We start from the raw sequence: 8,207 nt of genomic DNA on the forward strand, positions 1-8,207 counted from the left end.
TCAGCCTGTTTCGCGGGGATTCTTGGCCTTTTATATGCAAACAAACAGCCAATCAAATTCTGTAGAAATGGCTACAACATATCCCGGCCCATAATTGAGTATACCTTAGCATATCAATTTCCTAATTAAGATTAGGATCTTCCTCTTTTCACAAGTGCAACGGTAAATATGTACATGCAAGTATTTCCAATCTTATCAAACTTTCTCTTTCATCTTCATCTTCTTCACCTTGCAATAAACAAAGTTTTGTTATGGATCTGTGAATGACACAGGTCTTGGTCCGGACCTCAACGCTTGGGATGACTCCTTTGTACCTATGTGTAGTCTGGCATCACCTTGATGATTCTGCCTAACAGCCAGGAGTTCCTTGGCAGTGACGAATCTGCGACGAGGACAACATCTCCAAACTTGAAACTTCTCATCAGGCCGAGTCACTTTTGCCGTTCTTGCAGGTGCGGTAGTTACTCGTGAGTCCACCTCCGCCAGAATAGATCCGCCAGGTGGAAAGCTGGGCTGTGCCTTCAAGGTGAGCAGATGATTTGGTGTCAGTGGTTCGAGGTCATTGGGTTGTTCTGTGTTGGTGGTTAAGGGTCTCCCATTGATGATGCTCTCAACCTCACATAGAAGAGTCTGTAGTTCTTCGTCATCTAACAGCTGTTGCTTTACCACGGAACTGAGCACTTTTCTCACTGTGCGGATCGGACGCTCCCAGATGCCGCCATGGTGGGATGCAGCAGGAGAGTTGAAAATCCACTGCACACCTTTTTTCATCATGGCTTCATTGATACGAGACTGGTCTAGCTTTGCTAATGCTTCTCGCAGCTCACGTTCAGCGCTGACAAAATGTGTGCCATTGTTGGAACAAAGGACTGACACTTGTCCTCTTCTGGCTTGGAAACGCCGCAGGGCATTAATACACAAATCAATGTCAAGGGAATGGGGTACTTCTAAATGCACTGCTCTCACAGTTAACCCTTGTGCTGCCTTCGGGTCACATGACCCAAAGATTCACAACGAACCATCGTTGTGTTTACCCAATTTTACCCAATACAAAAACAAATAAATAGCATTTTCTTTTAACTTTCGCAATGTGGGGGGTCTGAGACAGCCCGACAGTTAAAAGAAAATGCTTCACTTTGTTTTTGTATGCGGTAAAGTTGTCGCAATACGACGGTGGGTCACAATGACTGATGGGTCAGAATGACCCGAAGAGAACACAAGGGTTAAGCATGTGAAAAGCACTCCATAAGGCTTCACCTTGACACGTCCTCTTCTGACCTCGATAGGTCCAAAATAATCCACACCCGTGTTGGTGAAGGGTGGTTTGTGAGGAAGCAGACGATCTTGCCATTTTCTGCTCTCCTGTCTTTGCATGCTGTCTTCTGCAGAGAATGCATTCTGTAATCACTCTTCTTGCTGCTGCATTGGCTCTTGGTATCCAATACCGTTGTCTAAGTCTGGCACACGTAGTTTCTGCCTCCATGTCCAGTCTCTTGGTGGATGGGCTATTCTATGTCGTTTATGCAGAATGGCAGGATGCTTGGCCTCCTCAGGCATAGCCGATCGGTTCAGACGCCCTCCTACCCTCAACATACCATCTTCGAAGTATGGATCCAGTTTGAAAATTTGACTATTCCTTTTCACACGGGAGAATCCTGTGTGCAAGGCCTTTATCTCTTCAGCATAGGTTTGTCTCGGACTGAATTTGATCAGTTCTATTTCAGCTCTGGATAAATCTGCCACAGTAAGTGTTCTTTTTTCCAGGTTTTTCTTTCATGTCACCATCTGCTGATAAACCATGGATTTGCGCCTTTTTGGATCATTCTCTGTCTGCTGCATGCTCCGCTCCAACTCTTTTCTTTTCTCGCTCAAGTGTTGCAACGTCTTTTTCAAGCGCAGGATCCAAGCTGTATCCTTTTTCAACTTGTTCCAACCAGAGTAATACTCAACAAGCTGATCCAATGGATCTGTGCACTCGTCCAGATTTGTGCATGACACTGCAGTAGATGTCTTCACCTCAACATCATCTCCTGTAAGATAAGTACACTGTTCAGGTTGTTCTGGCCACTCGCATTCATTCTGCAGGATACTGGGTCCCTGAAACCAGCTCTCACTTTCCATGAAACTCTTGATCTTCAAGCTTCTTGAAGCTTGATCTGCTCGGTTTTGAGAAGTGTTATAATAATAATGGATTTTATTTGTATAGCACACTTTAAAATACAAATAGGTCTCAAGGTGTTGTGATCTGTTTGAGTGGAGCAACTCTGGACTTTCCCATCAAGAAGGTTACATGTTTCTCACCCTGATCATTCATTGACATGAGCTACGACACAACACCATACCCATCTTGGCTTGCGTCTGAGAAGTGGTGAATTTGAGCAACCTTTGTGGGCCCAAATGCCGTGGGTTTGAAACATTGGTTCCAACTGAGTTCTGACAGCTTGTCTAGGTCTGTCTGCCACTTCATCCATGTTTGGCATGGCTTGTCAAGCATTTCTTCATCCCTACCTTTCTTCTCTTTGCAGAGATCTCTCAAAATGAGCTTGGCAGGTAAGAGCAGTGGTGCTAAAAAGCCCATCGGGTCATTCACCAAACTGACAACAGATAAGATGTTCTCCAGAATGTTATTCATGAAAGCCTTGCACTCTTGAAAGAAGTCTGTATTCTGAAGGCCGCAATATGCTTCTCCAACTCCGTTTACGGATGGGCGGGCTTACGGATACGGACGGATACAGACGGATAGACTGCGTTTATGGTTCTCCGTAGGATGTGGGTGCTGAAAACACTTCACCGCCAGAAGAGTAGGTGGCGCAACGGTTTTTTGTCGTCGTCGTCGAGTGGTTATTTACCTAGGTTATCGAGAAGTCGGAGCAAATTTACAAATTAGCCGTTTCATCAATAAAATATGCAAATTTTCAGCAACTACACTGCCCATTTCTCGTCACATTTTAATTCAGATGCTGATTTACATGTACTGTTCAGCTGAAATATGAATTGTAAAAACTTACAGCAATGGCGGTCAAAGGATTCTGTTTATTACGGCAACGCAAGCGGTTCTTAATACTGACCAATCACAGCCAAGGGGGTATCCGTAACTATCCGAAATTACGACGGATAGTTAGAAAATTCAGGAGGTGCACGTCGAGCTCTCCGGGGCTCTCCGAGGGCGTTCCCCGTAGAGGAGGGCGTTCCCATGTGTCCGTTTTTTGGAAAACGGAGAAGCATATATCGGCCTTTACTGAACTTCCTCTTTAAGGAGCTAAGTCTCTGTTCAGCAATACCACGGTTGCATGGCATCTTCACCATGTCATCTTTCAAAGGTAGCTTGATGCAAAAGTGACCATCCACGAGTTTTGCGGATGTAGTCACTGTGTGCATGAACTGCTTGTCATGTTGAGAATGTTCTTGTTGGTCATCACATTGTCTTTCTGGGATATCCAGAAATGTTTCACCAACATGTCTTCTATGTTCATCACAGAGATTGGATTGACAAGGAAACTCTACTGTTTGCCATCATCTGATTTGTTTTCTTAGCATCTGCTGATTGGCCCATTGACGACCCAACCAAAAACTGTCTTCACAGCGTAAGGTCCGTCGTTCTGACTACTGATAATCTCCCAAGGCTCCATGGCTTTGAACGCGTTGGCGCAGATGAGAAGACCAACTTCTGCTTCTAGTTTTGGAAGATGGACTCGACCCAGGTAAGACCACTTCACCAAATCTTTCTTATGTGGTATGTTGGCTTTCTTTGCAGGTATGCCTGGCTGATTGTACACATTGGGCAGCTGGATGTATTCTTCTCCATCTAAGCCACACACCTCCAGGTCAATAAGTACATAGTTACTCACTTTATGTTCTTGGGCTATTCGTAGCAGGAACTATGTCTTTCTGCCGCTGATGTTCAACTTATTTGCCAAGTCGTCAGTGCAGAACGTCTCTGTGCTTCCTTGATCCAGGAATGCATAGGTCTGTACTAGGGGTGGGCGGTATACCGGTATGAACGTGAATACCGGTATGAACGTGAATACCGGTATGAACGTGAATACCGGTATGAACGTGAATACCGGTATGACGTTGTGCCATGATATGGATTTTGCCATATCATGGCACAACGTATTTGTTGCCATGATATGGATTTTGCCATATCATGGATATCACGATATATTAATAAATGTTTTAAGTAAAGTGTTTCTGTTTGGTATAACATATAGGCTAAGTCAAGTGATACAGCCTAGTGGGCTAGTCAAAATTTGTATCTTTTACAACAAAAAAAAACATTTAAGCACGGACGCTGCACGCATTGTGCCAGCCAATGAAAGTCAACAAACAAGCTAGCGCAATTCCAGAGGAAGCAAACATTTATTGGAGTAAACTGCTTTTGTTGGCAAGTGTAAGAAAGCATTAATGATATGGGGGTTGATATGGGGGTTGATTTGCCGGACGAAGAAGAATTGGTAAAAAAAAAAAGGGGGCAGGGCTGTACACTAACCTTTTCCACTGGTGGCACTTGCGCTACTAACTTTTTCAGTTACTGGTGCAAAACATGATTTGGTCGCACAAATTATTTATAGTAAGCCACTCTGGATAATAATAAACAATAATGAACCTGTATTGCATAAAGATGTGCACTTTAAAGGTCCCATGGCATGAAAATGGCACTTTATGAGGTTATTTAACATTAATATGAGTTCCCCTAGCCTGCCTTTGGTCCCCCAGTGGCTAGAAATTTCGATAGGTGTAAACCAAGCCCTGGGTATTTTTCTCTGCCTTTGAGAAAATTAAAGCTCAAATTCTCCGATCTGAAAATCTTCCCCTTATGTTGTCATAAGGGGAAAGGTTACCTCCGCTTTCTCTGCTTTGCCCGCACAGAGAATTTGGCCCACCAATGAGAAAATGAGCTACAACCGCGCAAGCGCGATATTGTTTTTTCCTCGAGAGACATCATGGCTTGCTGTTAGCCCCGCCTCTCTCCTCCTCTTAGCATATAAAGCTACAGACACAGAAATGGCACGTCCTAAGGAAAGCTCATTGTGGGACTGCTCGTAGTGGCTGTAATTCTGCACCAACGCTGAATTTTGGGAATGAGACTTCAGATACAGTATTAGGGGACAACTAAGGCCTACAGTACCAGTCAAAAGTTTGGACCCATCTTCAAGGGAAAATGTATCAACTTTTGACTCGTACTGTATATAAAAGCATCCAAAAACAGCATGCTATGGGACCTTTAATTACTTGCCATCTTTTAAACCACATGCCTTCTTGTTTTCTGTAACATTGATTGGGATAAATTTACTGCAATAGAAAATACAGTAGGCCTACATTATGAAGTGCAAAATGAATTTATTTTAGATTTCAACATGCTATGGTTGGGGCACAGATGGGCAGACTCCTGAACTCTTAAGGAAAAATAACACCGAAATGCAGTCGGGAGTGCTGCTGCGTTACGAGATATGTAGGCCCTTCCTGTCTCTACACTTCACGTGCCTCATACCGTCATTGTGAAGTATTGTGCTCCGTCTTGGTACCTTAACCATTGCCGCCGCCATCAGTATTGCCAGTATTGCCATGGCAATACTACTTTTGAAACAAGTATTGCCTCATTTGCCTGGCAATACTACTCTTTCGCAGACCTTATGAAGTTTATTTAATTTAGAAGACTTAAGTAAACTGTAATGACAACCACATTTTATGTAGTGAGGAATCTGAAGCAATACGAAAACATTAGACTTTTCAATAGGTTACACGTTGCGCTGGCGAAAAAGTTTGGCAATACTAGTGGCCTACTACGCTGGTGATGGCACTAGGGATGGGACGTATGGCACCAGTGGCGGAACTAGACTTTGATATATGGGGTGGCCAAGGGGTGGCCAGGGCTACTTCAGGGGGTCCAGACCAAGACTGAAAATGTGTGTGTAACCTTAGCCTGGCAGTGTAAATTATTCATATGATTGCTGATGAGAAATAGAAATTCAAATTCACTTAAGCCTGAGTTCTTCAGTGTGGCCTAGTATGGTCCACTAGGGTTACTTTAATCAAATTCTACATTTACTATGAATAGACTGTGTCTGAATAGACTACATCTGAATTGCAACTCATTTCTTTCTTACACACTGTACTGTAGGCCTACTCACAAACTGGAGAGACTTTGGTCACTGTTTTCATGAATATATAATCTGGGTCTAACCAGGTTAGAGGTTAGATCCTTTGATGAATCTTTTACATTAAAACAACTATTAGTGTATACTCACACAAAAAATACCACAGCCATAAAAACAAGAACACTCATGAATCAACAACCAACATTTTAAAGTGAGGCTTAATCGGGAAAAAACTTTTGTGTAGGATTACATGTGTGGGTGGTGCAAGGACTGGGATCTATTTCCACCTGATCCCATTTGCTCAGCTTTTTGAAGAAGTCTGCTATCTCACCCTTTCTTTTAATGTTTGAAGTGAACCCTAAGCAAAAATAACACATCAAATTACACACATTTGAGTCCAATCTCAATCTTAAACATATCCCCATTATTATCTTCAATCAACTACCAGCCTTTAAATTACTAGATCATGGCTAGCCCTACTCTGAAATACGTATTTCAAACAGGCATTATACAATAGCAAACCGACTAGCTATCTGACTGCAGTGTTAATCTTTTATAACGTCAATAGATTGATAAGGCCTCTCATAAAGGAATCTTAGCAGTCAAAGTACAAAAATAGTGTAGCGACCCACACCGTAAGAACATGTGTTATATGTTAGGCTGTTAGTTGGTTGTTTACCAGTAGTGTTCGCGGGGTCAGACATGCCAATCAACCTGTTATCTGCTAATCACAGGAATGCCCAGAATGTTCGGATGCCGGGCATCCTGGTGGTTGGCGAAGGGGCATCGAGGGGGGTTGAGCAGGGGGATAGAGCATTCGAAGTTAGGACCAGGTTTAGCGTCTGTTCTTTCTGTTACGTCTGGATTTCACAAAAGACGGTCACTATTGTTTTGCCCCACCTTTCTTTTATTTAGCGTGGGCTAGGAACAAACAGCTGTTTGGCTTACTAGCGTGTGTACCGTGTGGTTAATAAACGTCAATTCGGGAACTTCATCTTATGCCTGGACGATTGTTCCTTTCTGACCTAGTTAGGTCATTTCAACAGATTTTAAATGGCTAAATGATGTTGTTGTTTTGAAAGTGTGCTATATAAATGAAAACTAGAGAGGGTACAATTTCTGGGGAAATTGTAGGGTGTGCTTGCTTGCGTCGGTTGCACAGGGGTCCGTTTTTTTTATTACATTTTTACAACTGATATTCCTGTGTATTTTATATAAAAATGCATACTTATTAATTATAAAGATTACATAGATTTAAAAGCATCTTTTTTTTTGCTGCTCATTTACAACTCAAAATACGAGTGAAGCGTAGAATGAAATAGATGTCTTCTCATTTCCCCTGCAAGAGGCAGCCTCATAGCTGAATCAAAACGAATACATTTGGCAGACCGGTGTAAAAATTGACCTAATCTCTATGATTTAAACTTCCTTTTAAGTTTTTCCCTTCTCGTGATATTTTCAGGCATTTAGCCTACTCATATTGCATTCATTCATTAATAAAGAACCCCCTTTGAAGATTATTCTACGACGTTACCGGCAGTAGAAGATGAAATCGCGATTCAAACAGTACCATCTGCTAACTGAAAATATGCCCCCCAAAACGTAAATAAGCTTGACATTTATTTAGTGGAAAACCGCTCATTCATAAAAAGCTCACTGGTAGCGATCATTGTCAGTAACAACGCAAAATGCGATATAGCCCTGTGTGGAGAAGCTGCCCCGGTAAATTGTACTACTGCGGTACAGTACTAGACTACTGCTGTGTTCGTCTCGGTAGCGATTGCGTTGGTTGAATTGGATTTAACGTTCCGTTGTACGGTTTAGGCTGAAATTAATTATTTTCATGAACTGATTGACAAAGTTTAGGCTGTGGCAATGAAGTTCAGGTTAGTAGTTAGATAGACTTTTGATTTAAGTAAGGGGAGTGCCGAACATGTTCTGTCGCCGTTTGACTTCCTACAGCTGTGTAGATGTTTTTGTAGTGTCTCGCGTAGGCTACAGCGTTGCAGTGATACACTGGATTGAAACAACAGGTAATGATAATTTCACCCACAAATCGTTTACTTGTAATCTAATGTCATTATAAATCCTACAACGAAAATGTATATG

This window comes from Osmerus eperlanus, chromosome 13 (genome assembly GCF_963692335.1).
Source record: "Osmerus eperlanus chromosome 13, fOsmEpe2.1, whole genome shotgun sequence".
NCBI lineage: Eukaryota > Metazoa > Chordata > Actinopteri > Osmeriformes > Osmeridae > Osmerus > Osmerus eperlanus.